The 16,543-nt window shown below is 44.1% G+C and overlaps 1 pseudogene across 1 annotated transcript; it reads right to left on the bottom strand.

Moving 5' to 3' along the window:
- Positions 1–624: 624 nt before the first annotated feature.
- On the bottom strand, positions 625–15,208 carry LOC149310160 (uncharacterized; annotated as a pseudogene). Its single transcript, XR_016281984.1, has 4 exons — positions 15,094–15,208; positions 9,275–9,395; positions 6,503–6,616; positions 625–4,196 (listed from the first exon to the last, which is right to left on the bottom strand). The product of XR_016281984.1 is annotated as an uncharacterized LOC149310160 (transcript).
- Between the last annotated feature and the right edge of the window lie 1,335 nt (positions 15,209–16,543).

Below are 16,543 nucleotides of genomic sequence, written 5' to 3' on the forward strand. Positions count from 1 at the left end.
TAATAATCCCCTACATCTCTTAGATACATTCCTGCTGGTCACAAATCTGAACCTTCTTTCTTACAGGAGCCAATGGTAGGAACCAAGCTAAAGGCAAGGGTGTTATTTGGGGAGTGTGGACCATGCTGGTGTGAAAGATTGAGGGCTGCCTTCTGTGTTTGGCTTCCTGCTGTCCAGGTGGGAAAGCGCATCTCCTGCCTTTGCTGCCTGGCCAGCAGCTTCACCAGACAGGGAAAAAGCTGTTGAAGAGAGGAGGAGTGTGTGCTAAAAGCAATTGCCCCAAGTGTCAAATATTCTAGGTATGCCACTGGCAATAAAACCCAAAATATCTCATCACAGACAGACAACAGCAAGAATCGCATGGTTTCAAAGTGGAAAGGAAAACATACTGGGAAGAGGTCCAAGATACCTACCTGCCATATTTTCTGAATTTTCCGTCTCCCACGGAGTCTATAAACCAATTCATCTCTGAGCTCCAAGGCCACTGAGAGCCAATAAACTGGTAAAGTTTCCTACCAAGAATCCTTTGCATTTTTCTTGCTTTGCTTTTAAATCTTCAGACTGAAAAAACAATGCACCACAATTGCAACGGCAAGTTCAGATAGCTTTATTAGGTCCAAGAGGATATTTTACCATCATGTAAAAGCTTTAAAAAGAACGCTCAGTTTAAACCAAGGCTGTAAACATATTTTTGAGAGCAATAAAGCAATTCTGCTTTTATTATTTTACACTTGAAATGTAACTTCATTAAACTCTCATGACCCAAAATGCTACAGTTAACTACATTCTCTGTAATGCATTCCTTCCAAATTATAGATAAGAGAGCTATCAGAGGTGTGTGTGTCTGTGTCTGTGTATCCATGTTTGACTGCAGAATTGTGTTCTTCTTCCCAGTGTCTCTGAGCTGAAAGAAGCTGCAAAAAAATGGGAAATATATACCCACCAAGTGACCTGATTTGGCAGGAACAGACCTGGGTAATCTTTTGTCTTCCCACTTTTAAAAATGCTTTTAAAATGTCCTACTTTCTCCTCCAACTTTCTCAATTTCTCTTGGCTTTTCTCAATGGCTGCAAACTGAGTTTAAAACACAAAAAGCACAGCGCTTTGCACTCACTTTACCCAGCAAGGGGGAAAGGAGTAAGTGGGGCCTTGCCTTTCCCAGCAGGGTCAAGCAAAAGCAAAATGCTGCAGCCTCTCCTAGTTAGTATTTTCTTCTTCATTAACCACAGATCCCAGAAATCTATAGCACTGAGAAATTTTCAATTAAAGCAGTGTCAAACTGCATTATTTCTCCAGTGCAGATGTAGTCCTAGAGAGCCACAAAGTGTGATAAAAATGCTATCATCCCCTAGAGAAGGAATTTGGGGCAAATTAGTTTTTTTTGGGGGGGATTATTCCCTGGGGGCCACACTTTGTCCTCCCTTGCTGTAGAAAATGTGAACTAATGGGTGCTGATTTGCTCGAATTATCCTTTGGAAAAATGTAAACCCTGGGCATCTTGGAGGCATGGTCATATCGCAGTATAAGACAAAACTTCCTTGAAGCATTGCAAAGAGAAGGTTTTATATAATCACAGATTATAATATCACAAAAGCCTCTCTGACACACTTGCAAATGATCAACTTCCACATGGAATTTAAAAAGCCAATTGACTACAGGGTCTTTGGAGGGTAAGGCCTTCAGCTACCCAATGGCCCTCTTAAAATACATTTCAGTGAGGCTAAAGCAGGTATAGGTGAGGGACTGCAGCTCCCATCAGCCCTAGCCAATGGGGGGATGCTGGGAGCCATACCACCAGGCCACAAATTCCCAGTTTCTTGGCTAGAAAGTCTACCTAGCTGGATGCTGCTCTTCTTTCTTTCCATACATGTTCTTTCCTACCAAACATACATGTTTTCTGTTCCTGCAGGGCATTTCTCCATGTAAGACAGTCTGCGATAAAAACCCTTTTGTAAGAGTAATTCAGGATTGCTGGATGAAACCCTGCTAGTTCCAGAGCTTAGAAGATTTCCCTGTTCATAGTAACCATACCAGATCCAGAGAATTTTAAAAGAGTGGAAGGAGGAGAGAAAAGGTGTCAATCTATTGAGTTTGGATCAACTGGAATCCCAACACAGGATGAAGGGTTTTATATGAGTATGTATGTGTGTTTATTTGGAAATAAATTTGAAAAATAAGTTTATAAGCCCTAGGTCAAAACATTCAGTCCGCTGCAGTTTGGTCCCAGGACCCTCCATGGATACTAAAATCTGTGGATAGTCAGGTTCAATTAAATACAGTGGCATAGTAAAATGGTGTCCCTTACATAAAATAGCAAAATCAATGCTTGCTTTTTGGAATTTATACTTTTTGCAATATTTTCAATATGTGGATGCTTGAATCCATGGATGATAAATGCGTGGATATGGAGGGCCATCTGTATTAGACTGGAGGCCACAACATGCCTCTTCAAACCTTGTGGACTGACTCCACTGTAGACAAAGAGCGGACATAGTTCTTGGAAAGGTTACTTTCTTGGGCCAAAACCCCCAGAATATTTTCAAGCCGTGGATGATGGAATTTATGGATGCAGAATTTGTGGATATGGAGGGCCGACTGTACTTTTCTCTTCCCAGCAATGGATATAAAGGCTTTTCTGCACCTCATCAGAAGAAGATGGCCCTTGAGTCTCTTCCACCTCTATGATTCTACGATTCTAAGATAGTTGTGTAACCTGAAACGTTGCATCATGCACTTGAGGACTTACTTAGCTCTACACAAAATGCCAGGGCTACAAGGATTTCCTTAAATGCACCACTATGTCCTTCTCCACCAACAGAAGCAGGGTCCTCTCATGTATGGCTCCTCTGATGCAGGGTGAGATATATCACCTGTGTGAATTTCCAGCTGCAGTCAGTGCAGTTGACAGAACATTTGCCCAATGCAGCATCTCTGTTACACCTGCTTCTGATGATGCTTCTGTCTCGCACCCGTCCCTTTGCCAGAGGATTTTGAGTCTAGTGATAGGGGCATTAATGTCTGGACAGAAAGAGGCATGTTCAGTCCAGGACCTGTTTTGCTTGAAATGGGCCCACATCTCAGTGGAGTCTTTTCCTCGTGGGTTTGCAGGTGGGTCTGCATGATCATCTTGTCCCGGAAGCGTTTCTCGCACTTGGGACACTGGTAGGGTTTCTCCTGCATCTCCCGGGCTTTCTTCAAGGCCAGGGCTTTCATGTCACCAGATACCAGGAGATGTTGTTCTCCGCGGTGGACCCGCTGGTGGCTCTTCAGATGCTGCATCTGGCTGCAGGTCTTGCCGCACAGCAAGCAGCGGTAGGGCCGCTCGCCAGTGTGCATCCGGTTATGGATGGTCAAGGTCGGCTGGTTCCGGAAGGTCTTCCCGCACTCGCCACAGGCATAGGGCCGCTCTCCGGTGTGGACCCGCAAGTGGCTGATGAGGGGCTGTTTCTGGGCATAGCGCTTCCCGCAGGTGGTGCAGGCAAAGGGCTTCTCGCCTGTGTGGACCCGCTGGTGGCTCTCCACGTGGTGCTTCTGGATGAAGCGCTTCCCGCACTGATCGCAGGAGAAAGGCCGCTCCCCAGCATGGACCTTCATGTGGGCCACCAGGATCTGCTTCAGCCGGAAACTTCTTCCACACTCCAGGCAGGAGAAGGGCCTCTCCGTTGAGTGGATCCCGTGGTGTTTCCGCAAGTCCCGCTTCTTGCTGAAGCTCTTCCCGCACTGGTCGCAGATGTGCGGCTTCTTGGGGCCTGGGGCAGCCCCCAACTGGCGCAGAAGCTGCAACTTGGCGGTGAGGCATTTCTTGGTCTTGGGGCTGGCACTGCTTGGCGGGAGGTCCTTCTTGCGCAAGTGGGTCTTGATGTGGCGCTTGAGGTCTCCCATGGAGGGAAAACCCTTGGGGCAGAGGTGGCACTTGAAGGGGCGCTCGCCTGTGTGGGTCCGGATGTGGATGGTCATGGCCACGTTGCTTAAGAAGCTCTTCCCGCACTCGGGGCATTTGGGTGGGTTTGCCTTCAGCGGCATCCGTGGGAGGCTAGTGTCCTGAGGTTTGGGAATGGCATTTGTGGCACGTGTCACAGGCTTCTCCGTTCCGGAAGGGCGGGACTTCCTCCCCCTCTTTCGGTGTGCTATAGGCAGCTGTTTCATTCCTGGCCCTTCGCTTTCTTCTTCATCTTCCATCCTGATCCCATCTCCTGCTGGAAAGGAAGGGAACGAGAGAAAGAAAGAGAATCCCACTATCACGGATTGGAAAAGACCCTCAGAGACTAAAAGTATCTTCCAGAGCAAACAGCCCAATCCACAGATTGGAAAATTTCCTTTTTTTTTGACAACAGATGCCCCTTGCTTTTCAATGATGTGCTTTTTGATGACCCACTCTTCCAACTGCTCTAAACTATACCCAGAACCTGGGTACAGTTTTAATAGGTTTAATGGGTATAGAATTAATGGGTTCTAGTTCTAATTTAGAACAAAAGAGTGGGTCGTCAAAAAGGGTTGAAAGAGCAGAGGTAGGATCTGGCACACGTAAGACAGGGACATTAAAGTGAGAGGAGGTGGGATTTACAACCTGCAGGGCCACCCACACTCTTCATAGAGGTGCCGTGGCCAAGTTAAAATGAAATGGAAATTTAGTCCCAGCAACCTCCAAATACCAAAACACACCTGTTCCTGAGCATTTTGGATAAGAGATACTCAACCTGTACTTGTTGTTTTTGTTGCTGTGTGTCTTCAGGTCATTTGCAACTTATCGCAACCCTATCACAAGTATTCTGGGGCTGAGAGGGGTGACTTACTCAAGGTCACAGTGGGTTTCCATGGCTGAGTGGGGACTCGAACCCCAGTCACCAGAATCCTAGTCCTATGCTTAAACTGCTACGCCACACTGGCTCATAGCAACTTGTATTACATCATTTTATTTATTATATAATGTATAATTATTATACATTATTATATGCATATATATATATATATAGATGTATGTGTGTGTGTTGGCAATAATAATAATAATAATAAATTTTATTTGTATACCGCTTTTCCATAGATCAAAGCGGTTAACAGACCAATAAAACCGTTACAACATCTCATAAAATAGATAAAATGCAAAATACAAATTATATAAAATCTAAAAAACAATCATTCAAGAGAGTAAGGCAGAGAGTCAATGGGATTCGGAGTGCACAACTTCATTTTTCAGCGGGGAAGGCTAGACAGAAGAGGAAGGTTTTGAGCCTCTTTTTAAATGTTTCCAGGGGGGTCACAAGACGGAGTTCCTCGGAAAGACCATTCCAGATTTGTGGGGCCACCACTGAAAAGGCCATCTGGGATGTAACAACGTATTTGGAAGATGGAATTTCCAACAGGTTCTTCCCGGATGTCCTAAGTGTGTGGGGCGGATTATATGGGGAGATGCGGTCCCTCAAGTAACTCGGGCCCAAGCCATATAGGGCTTTATAGGTGATAACCAACACCTTGTATTGCGCTCGGAAGCCAATAGGCAGCCAGTGGAGATCTTTCAGAATAGGTGTTATATGGTCAAACCTGGATGCTCTGGTGATCAATCTGGCTGCAGTATTCTGTACTAGCTGAAGCTTCCGGGCTTGGTACAAGGGTAGCCTCATGTAGAGCGCATTACAGAAATCTAGACGAGAGGTTACCAGAGCGTTTACCACAGTTTCAAGGTCCCTTTGGCCCAGATAGGGTCGCAGTTGGCGTATCAACCGAAGTTGATAGCAAGCACTTCTGACCGTTGCATCTATTTGAGATGTCAACTGCAGAGACGAGTCCAGAAGTACTCCTAAACTGCGAACTTCGTCCTTCTGGGTAGAGATAGAGTTATCTATGTATATATCTTTATATATTATACATTATTTTTACAAATATTTATTTATATTATCTTTATAAAGCATACATTATTATAAATATATATGTGTTTTATACATTTATACACACACAAACACATATATATGTATGTATTGTATATAAAATATTATATATATATATAATATATTATACATTTATGTAGCAATACTATAAGTTGTAGTAATTATTTACTGTGTGCCTTTCACTTAACTTTAACTTATGGTGACCCTGTCATAGGGTTTCCTTGGCAAGATTTGTTCAGAGAGGGTTTGCAATGTCCTTCTCTTGAGGCTGAGAGTGTGTGACTTTGCCCAGGTTCATCCAGGGAGTCTCTACAGCTGAGTAGGGATTCGAATCCTGGTCTCCCAGAATCCTAAACCAAACACTCAAACCACTGTTCTGTGCTGGCTCTCACTATAATAATATACAGCTATTATATAATAATTTTAAATTGCCACCATAATGAAAGCACCATAAGGAAAGTCTTCCCCAGGAACGCTCCAGTTTTTAATCAGAGATACACACACAGTTTGGTAGTTACAGGACTTTGGGGGAACTAAAATGGTCTTTCAACATTGTCATGCACTGCCCCCAACTCCCCATTGCTGGTTCTGGTCCCCCAAAATGCCCCCCACCTACTCACCCAGCCAGGGGCTGGGGGGCCTCCTCCACTTGTGGGTCTCTGGGGTCTCCAGAAGGCATGGGTCGTCTTCTTGCTCAATCTTGAAGATGAGCTCCGGTTTGGCAGCCAGATGCCCTGCCAGGGAAGGGAGAAGAAGGAGAGAACATGAAGCAACACCTTTGCGCCCATCCAAGGCACGTTGCCCCCTTTCCTCCCATCTTCTGGCCCTATATCCCTCCCCAGAACTTCTCAGGTTGGCCACCTTCTGGGGGCCACCTCCTGGCCAGTGTGGCATCACCAGTGAAGGTGTCACCCGGTGTGGGGTGCTCCCTTTCCCCACCATCTCCTCCATCTGGCTGGATGTTTTTCAGCAGCATCAGCATTCAGAGGATTGTGAAGAAGGCCCAGAGAAGCACAGGTGTTTACGGTTGGTTTGCAACAGTGTGTGTCTACCGGAAACAACGCAATAAAGCTCAAGCTGGGAAAGAGTGGGATTCTCCTCGACCCTGCTCTAAATGTGTGTACCTGCCCACAACAGACAGAACAGACTTCAGCAGAGGGCCAGTCCATACTGCAGAAATAATCCAGTTTGAGACCACTTTAACTGCCCCTTGCTCAGTGCAAAGGAATCCTGGGAATTTGGCTTACTGTGGCACCAGAGCTCTCTGACAGAGAAGGCAAAATTCCCAGATTTAATAATAATAATAATAATAATAATAATAATAATAGGTTTTATTTCTATTTTTCCACCTCTCCCAAGGGATCAAAGCAAAATTCACTAACATTGAGCCAGGGTAGTTAAAGCGGTCTCAAACTGGATTATTTCTGCAGTGTGGATTGGACCAGAATCCCTTACTGAGCATATACAATGAGCAGAACTGACAGAAAAGGAGAGAGTAAATCTCCCTATTCTTTCCAGGTTATTTCTGCCGCTGGTGACAAATTTTCTGTTTAAAGGCGTGACACCTTTTTGTTAACTCATAATTTGAAAGAGTTCCTCATCCCTTCAACCTGGACAGCATCTGAACTGCAGAAATAATGCAGTTTGGCACTGCTTTACTTTTCATGGCTCAGCCCTATGGAATCCTGGGATTTATAGTTTTGCAAGATATCTCAAATCATAGAATCATAGAGTTGGAAGAGACCACAAGGGCCATCCAGTCCAACCTCCTGCCATGCAGGAAATCTAAATCAAAGTATCCCCATTGACAGATCCAGCCTCTGCTTAAAGACCTCCAAAGAAGGAGACTCCACTATAATCTCTGCGGAAGGAGTGTGTTCCACTGTCGAACAGCCCTTACTGTCAGGAAGTTCTTCCTAATGTTGAGCTGGAATCTCTTTTCCTGGAGCTTGCATCCATTTATCAGGGTCCTGTTCTCCGGAGCAGCAGAAAACAAGCTTGCTCCCTCCTCAATATGACATCCTTTCAAATGTTTAAACAGGGCTATCATATCACCTCTTAACCTTCTCTTCTCCAGGCTAAACATCCCCAGCTCCCTGAGTCGTTCCTCATAGGACATGGTTTCCAGACCCTTCACCATTTCAGTCGCCCTCCTTTGGACACACTCCAGTTTCTCAATGTCCTTTTTGAAGTGTGGCGCCCAGAACTGGACACAATATTCTAGGTGGGGTCTGACCAAAGCAGAATACAGTGGCACTATTACTTCTCTTGATCTAGACACTATACTTCTATTGATGCAGTCTAAAATTGCATTGGCCTTTTTAGCTGCCGCATCGCACTGTTGACTCATGTTCAATTTGTGGTCTATTTGGACTCCCAGATCCCTTTCACATGTACTTTCATTCAGCCATGTGTCTCCCATCCTATATCTGTGCATTTCATTTTTCCGCCCTAAGTGCAGTACCTTACATTTCTCTGTGTTGAATTTCATTTTGTTAGCTTTGGCCCAGCTTTCTAGTCTATTCAGACCATTTTGAATGTTGATCCTGTCCTCTGGGGTATTAGCTATTCCTCCTAATTTGGTGTCATCTGCAAATTTGATAAGTATTCCCCCAATTCTGTCCTCCAAGTCACTGATAAAGATGTTGAATAGCACTGGGCCCAGGACAGAGCCCTGTGGGACCCCACTGGTCACTTCTCTCCAGGATGAAAAGGAGCCATTGTTGAACACCCCTTGCGTTCGGCCGGTCAACCAATTACAGATCCATGTAACAGTTCCTTTGTCTAGCACACATTTTACAAGCTTGTTTGCAAGAATGTCATGGGAAACCTTGTCAAAGGCCTTACTGAAATCAAGATATACTATATCCACAGCATTCCCTTCATCTACCAAGCTGGTAATTTTATCAAAGAAAGAGATTAGATTTGTCTGGCATGACTTGTTTCTCTGAAATCCATGTTTTGAAGGTTTAGGAATTTCAGATTAATGCTTTATATTTTTTACTGAAATTGTACTGACTATTGTTTTATTCTGCATTTTGCGTCTTTGTGTGTGTGTGTGTGTTTTTGCATTGCATTTCAGTATTGTGTTTTAGTATTTTATATTACTTAAATAGTCTTATTCTCTTTGTAAAGCACCATGCACATAGATGGCACCATATAGATAAACGAGAGAGCTCTGGTGTCACGACAAACTACAAATTCTAAGGTTCCACAGCAATGAGCCACGGCAGTTATAGCGGTGTCAAACGGGATTATTTCTGCAACACAGATCCAGCCCTGAGCATCTCCGAGGGATTGCCCCTGTCCTCCATCCTTCGACCCAATGCGTCCAAGGGGCTTTTTTTGAACCAGGAAAGCCCTCCAAGAGACGGACGGAAAGAGACGCTTACCCAAGGAGGCCACTGCCTCGTAGTTCTCCACCATAACAGCTCGGTACAGGTCCTTCTGCCATTCTGCCAGTTCTGCCCACTCGGCTGGGGAAAAATAGACCGCCACGTCCTCAAACATCACCTATGGAAACAATAAAATGAATCAGGATCTTGGCTGACCTTCCCAAAGTGCAAGAAACGTCTTCCAGCCTCGTTTTGCAAGGGTTTGCTCCATCGCTGGGGGACACAATCATTAAGAAAGGACAGAGTATCCTGGGTTGGCAACCGTCAGCCAGAGGTCTTTGACGTATTATTTTAATATTTTTTTCAACTTTATTTACAAATTTAAAATATATTACCAAACATAAACCACAGACAACAAACCTATCACAATACATACATACAATACAATACAATACGTACATTATTTTCAACTAGCCACTAATAAACTGAAAAATCACATTGATGTTTCCTTCCCGGTAGAGTCCACCTTAATATTTTTACCATGTATTTATTTGTCTCTTTCTAACAGAACATTTCAAGGGGGGCTGCTATATCTTCTTATTCTTCCTATTTACTACCTCTTATACATAATTTTTATTTCCTACCAAATATCATTATCCACTTTACTCTTTTTGATTTGTATCTATAACCTATATTTCCAATTTAGTTCTTAATCTTCCTCTACTTTATCCAATTAATCCTTTCTTTAATGTTTCCCTATTAAACAATTCTCTCTACGGTTTGCTACTTTTTATTCCACTCTTCTTCCTCTATCAAATCTATTGATCTATCCTGCATTAACGCAGTTAGAATGTCCATTCTCATCTTTTCTCTCAGTTTCACCAGCCATTCTTCAAGAGAAGGGATTTCTGTCTTTTCCCAAGACTTAACAGATGCAGATGCAATCTCAGTGCCGCCTGTGAATTGAGAATTTCAAATGGTGAATGTTAGATGGGGATTGTTTTAATATGTGTACATCTGATTTGTCCTTTTAAATTGATGTGTGTTTTAACTGACGCTGTTTGTATGTTAATTGTTGCTATCCACTGCCCCATGGAAGGGAAGAGGCGGGTAAATAATAATAATAAGAATAATAAGAATAATAATAATAAATAGTGTTAATAGGGGATGTGGGGAGTAGGGACCACACCAGGTGAAACCACTGCTCCCCAAACATCTGTCTTTTGGCAGAAAGGGTCTGAGGTTTTCACTTGCATCCCTTTAAAACTGCGGAGCTCAATGGAAAAGATGGGATGAATGGGATGAGGCTCAGTGGAAGGAAATGCTTTTTAAAAATCACATCTTACCAAATTAGACTCTTTAACCGCAAGAGACCATGTACATGCAAATACATTTAGGCTGTGCCTATGATATACTATACATACTATCAACCAGTGGTTCGTAACCTTCCTAATGCCGCAACTTTTTAATACAGCTAATGCTGCGGTGACCTCCAACCATACAGTTATTAATATAATAATATAAAATATGCGTTTTCCGATGGTCTTAGGCAACCCCTTTGAAAGCGTAGTATAAACTCTTCCTAGAGAGCAGGACTTCAAAAAGCTGAAGGAAGACTAATTGGGCTCTGAAGGAGACATTTAAATGGCTGAGAAATTGGTAAGAAAAAAATTAATATAACCATAAAAGCAGCATTATACGATATTTTAATAAAACAACTAAAAGGAATCTGAAAACCATGTCATGGAAGTTAATGCCCGCAGGGCCTTTGCAGCAGATTGGAGAAACCATATTTCTCAGAACATGGGTGGCTTTTTGCCAAAAAGACCATTAAGGAAGAACGTTAAGAACCGCTCTCGACGTTATTGGGTTTTTGGAGCGGCATCGAGTACGTTTTTGAGACAGCCCCGTCTTCCAAATGAAAGGCAATCGATGCCATCTGTAAAGAGTTCAATAATTGCTTTCCCTGCAAAACAGTAAGAAGAGAGTATTAAATCTCTCTCCCCAGTCTCTCTGCACAAAGCCTTCCGTAATTAAACTCCTCCATTTTCTCCGGCGAACATCATACAACTGAATTTTCATGGGACCTAGTTTAATCGTTTGGGGACAATGGGTTCAGACTCCTTACATTCTCTGGGGATGGCAGTCAGCTGAAAATGCTGAGTGCCCAGCAGACACCAATGTTGCTAATGCTTGCAAAATGCTTTGCAGAAAGGCTTTGCCTGCCCCAAATAGGAGCCCTTATCCTTCAGGATCTGCCTTTTCCATGCGTGACGTAATTGCACAATTCGCCATTCCAATTAAATTCCTCAGGACGGCTTAAAGGATAGTCGGGAAGCTGAAGGGCTCAGTTTTAATCTATATCCGCCCCAGATTTTTATAAGATGGATACGAACGCTGCTGCTTTCTTGCACTAGTCAGGTTTCCTTGTTCAGTTATCAGCTAAAGCTTTTTATTTCAAGAGAGATTTTATTTCTTTCAAGTCGTTCTGTTCAAAACCAAAGCCAAGAGAAACGCATGCACTTCGGCAATCTTCCTATAAACACCAATGGCTTTGGCAGAAAAGACCGATCACAGAGTTTTCTTGGCAAGATTTGTTGCTACTATTATTATTACCATTATAATGTTTTATGCCGCCAGGCTTTCACATGCCATGGGTGCGCTTTTGCTTTTAAGAGTTTTTAAACTTTAAATTTGAATCACGTAACGTTTTAATTGTTTCTTCAAATTGTATTTTGCATGTTTTATAGTGTTTTAACTTGGACCGTTTTAGACTTGAGTCCCTGTACTGGGAGGAAGGTGGGATAAACATAATAATAAGATTAATGTTTATTTACATGGCACTTTACAGACACCATCAATTCCAACATTAAAACCTGCCAATGGCGTACAGTCTAAAAACCACAGAGTCTAAGACCATACAGTAATTAAGCAAATTATACGACTGTAATACAAAATGGTAAAAACTGGTAATACAGATAATCAAACCTAAGTTATAAAACAATATTAAAAAATGAAGTTCCAAATCCTTTGGAGAACAACGAAGTCTTTAATTTGGATTCAAAGCCAACAAGAGAAGAGACAGTCTATCGGTGTTTAGGGAGGTGGTTCCTGGATGCGGTGCTATACATTTGGAGGAGGTTGCCTTTGCCTTCCTTCCCCTGAGGAGGCTGAGAGAGTGTGACTTGCCCAAAGTCACCCAGTGGGTTCCATGTCTGATCCAGATTCGAACCCTGGTCTCCAAAGTCGTAACCCAACACTCAAACCACTATGCCAAGGTGGCTCTACCATTTTACTATGCCATTGTATTTAATGGGACTTAAGCATCCCCAGATTTTGGTACCCACAGGAGGGTGCTAGACCCAAAGCCTAGCTCAGGCTGGCTGGTGGATTCTGGGAGGTGTAGTCCAGAAAAAAGTCATTCTCCTCCAGTCTTTTATAACAAGCCACAAGACAACTGCTCTTCCCAAGAAATAGAAACAGCTACTGTTGCATCCAAAAAACTATCCTTCATTCTTCCTATTCACTCAGAGAAACATGAAGCCTTTTTCCTGAGCGGCTGAGACAGTGATACTTTTGCTTTCAGATATACACAAAAACTTTGTTTCATGCACAAAGTTATTAGAAATGTTGTATAAAATTACCCTTGGGCTATGCGCACAGGCGGAGCATTGCTGCACTGTGTGCCTTCCACAGTGCAGCAATGTTTTTCTGACTTATGGGTTTTTCTTGGCAAGATTTGTTCAGAGGGGGTTTGAGGCTGAGAGAGTGTGACTTGGCCAAGGTCATAGAATGGATTTCCACGGTTGAGCTGGGATTTGAACTCTGGTCTCAAGGTGTCCTAGTGTGCTGTGATTTTAGACAGTAAGCCACTTTGATCCCAAATGTTTGGAGGAAAAGCAAGATACAAATAAATTATTATAATATTATTATTATTATTATTGTTATTATTAAATAATAATAATATATTAGTATATAAATTATATTTTATATTATATTTATTTTTATTATTTAAATAATAATAATAATATTACATAAATAATAATAATAAATAACATAATAATGTTATTAACATTAAATAATAATAATATGATATACAGTATATATATAAACCGTAACAATAATATTCTAACTCAAACCACTACAGGGACCTAAGGCAGAGCTATAGCAGGGTTTTCTGAGGCTGAGAGAGTGTGACTCTCCCAAGTTCACCCAGTGGGTTTACATGGCTGAGCGAGGAACCGAACCCAGATCTCTACAGCTGTAGTCCAACACTCAAACCAATACAGTACTGTGGCTCTAAGGCCAACCTATTGCAGGGTTTTCTTGGCCAGATGTGTTCAGAAGGGGTTTGTCCTTTGCCTTCCTCTGAGGCTGAGAGAGTGTGCCTTGACCAGGGTCTCCCAGTGGGTTTCCACGGCTGAACAGGGAATCGAACCCTGGTCTTCAGAGTCAGAGTCCAGCACTCAATCCGCTACACTGCGCTGGCTCTAAAAAGGTGTCTATGGGCTGAAACAGACGGCCCAAATGCGCCATGCCGGTGCCCATTTTAATGTTAGGGACCACGCGGCAAACACATGGTCCCTAACCATAATACCTGTCAGCAGCACAATAATGGTGGTGTCCTGTGTACACAGGTGCCGCCATTATGACGTAACAGATGCATAGCGTCCACACGTTGCGCCACACCAGTTATGTCATGAGTACGCCATTGGCACACTTGCTACATAACTATGGCGGCGCAAAAAGAACCAGGTTTTCCCAGGCTCTTTTTACTCCGGAGTGATGGTGCGCGGTGTCCCTCCGGAGTAAAAACAGGTGCCTGTAGACCGCCATTTGCAGCCTATGAAGCATAAATGAATGTTGTCTTTAGGCTTGGGACCCATTTCCAAGGTATTTGGATGCAAATAGAGGCACTTTGAAATGCAAAAAGATGCCAAATACTGTCACATTTCCAACAGGAGGTGGAAGGCAATCAAAAGTGTGTTGAGGATTTGTAGAGCCAGCGTTGGAGCGTTGGACTGCAACTCTGGAGACCAGGGTTCGAATCCCCGTTCAGCCATGGAAACCCATTGGCAAGTCACACTTTTGGCCTCAGAGGATATCCGTGGCAATTCCCCTGCCAAGAAAGACTATGGGTGGCATAGTGGTTTGAGACTCTGGAGACCAGGGTTCGAATCCTGGCTTGGCCATGGATGAGTGGCCTTGGTCCGGCTGCACTCTCTCAGCCTCTGCCAGCGAAGCTCCTCTGAAGAAACCTGCCAAGAAAGCCCTATGTTAGGGTCACCACAAATCAAAAGATCCCTTGGAGGCACACAACAACAACAACAACAAAGGCTTGCCTTAGGGTTGCCATTAATTTGGAAATGACTTCAGGAAGACACACAACAACAACATTAAGAAACACACAACAAAACAAACACACAACAGCAACAAATATGAGAGGGCCACGTCTCTCCTATGTTTCCTTTTGCCCCCGGATTACTTTCCACTTCGGCTTCAAAATACTGCCTAGAAAGGTGCCTCTGAGCATACACAGAGTGCAACACACACACACACACACACACACAGGTGGTACTTCTCCCTCGTGTTGTTGTGGTTATTGTTGCTGTTGTTAACCACCTTCAAAGTACCACCAGGAAAGGTGCCTCTGAGCATGTGCAGAGTGCAACACAGACACAGAGACACTCCATAGGGTGCCCAAAGGGGGTGTGCTCCCTGCACACACACCCATGAAAGAGGGGGCAAGGGGAGGGCTGCCCTCTGCATGTGCTCAGAGGCACCCTTTTTGGGGGGGTCTTTCCCTCCGCCTCCCATGATCTGATTGCAAAGAGGGGGGACCCTTTCTTTCCTTGGGGAGATGCTTCCTTCCTTACCTGGGCAGCAGGGAAAGCCATGGAGGCCAAGGCCAGGGAGGAACAAAGGCTGGCTGCAGCAGCTGGAGCTGGAGCTGGCTTTGGGGTTTGAGGGGGCTTCTTAGGCTCCCTGCACTCCTCCTCAGCCAGGCCGAAGCAGTCGATGCCCGAGGAGGAGCAAACGACTTCACTCGGCGCTCGCTCGCTCTGGCCTGGGGAGCAGTGCATGCTGGGAAATGTAGTCCCACCAGGGGAAAGAGGAGGAAGAGGAGGAAGGCTGCTGCTGCTGCTGCTGCTGATGATGATGATGATGATGATGCTCTAGGAAAGGGATCCTCCCATGAGCCCCATCCATCCCACCCCTAGCCTCCCCTTTACCTTTGTATATTTTTGCAAAGGAGACACTTGTAGGATGCCCCCTCCCTCCACTCCAGATTTACAGAGGGTTTGGTTCCAGCTTTCAAGGTGCCCCCCCCAAAAAAACCCCACACTGGGAAAATAATCCAATTCTGAGACCTATTTAACTGCCCTGGCTCAGGGCTAGGGAGTTCTGGGGGAAACTGTAGTGTGGCTAAAATGGTGAAGGGCCTGGAAACCATGAAGCCCTATGAGAAAAGACTTAGGGAGGATGTTTAGCCTGGAGAAGAAAAGGCTAAGAGGTGATATGATGATAGCCCTGTGTCAATATTTGAAGGGATGTCATTCTGAGGAGGGAGCTGACTTGATTTCAGCTGCTCCAGAGACTAGGGCACAATGGAGCAGCAATGGATGCAAGCTCCAGGAAAAGAGATTCCAGCTCAACATTAGGAGGAACTTCCTGAGAGTAAGAGCTGTTTGACTGTAGAACACACTCCCTCAATGGAGAGTGGTGGGGTCTCCCTCCTTGGAGGTCTTCAAATAGAGGCTGGATGGCCATCTGTCAGGAGTGCTTTGATTGAGATTTCCTGCATGGCAGAATGAATGAATGAATGAATGAATCTTTATTTGTATACCACTATTCCCATGATCACAGCGGTTTACAACAGTAATAAAAACATACCGAAACTACAAAATCCAATAGAAAGAAATCCCCCCCACATTAAACAATACAGTACAGCAATAAAAATATCCATCATTCAATCACAGTTAAAAACAGTTAAAAACCAAAGCACCAATTACATCCAATACAATACAACAACACAAGGAGAGAAGAATGGAATTAGGGAACATGGGGGAAAGCTTGACGAAAGAGGCGAGTCTTTAGATTTTTCCTGAAAGACTCCAGGGAGGGGGCTGAGCAGAGCTCATCCGGCAGAGAGTTCCAGGTCTGCGGGGCCGAAGCAGAAAAAGCCCTATGTGCACATATCTTGTATCAGGGACTCTCAAAAGTTGTTTCCCGCCCGACCTGAGTGTACGGGGCAGATTATATGGAGAGAGGCAGTCCTCCAAGTACCCTGGGCCCAAGCCATTTAGGGCTTTATAGGTAATAACC

This window comes from Sceloporus occidentalis, unplaced genomic scaffold (genome assembly GCF_023333645.1).
Source record: "Sceloporus occidentalis isolate IW3139 unplaced genomic scaffold, rSceOcc1.0.p SCAF_7, whole genome shotgun sequence".
NCBI classification, from domain to species: domain Eukaryota; kingdom Metazoa; phylum Chordata; class Lepidosauria; order Squamata; family Phrynosomatidae; genus Sceloporus; species Sceloporus occidentalis.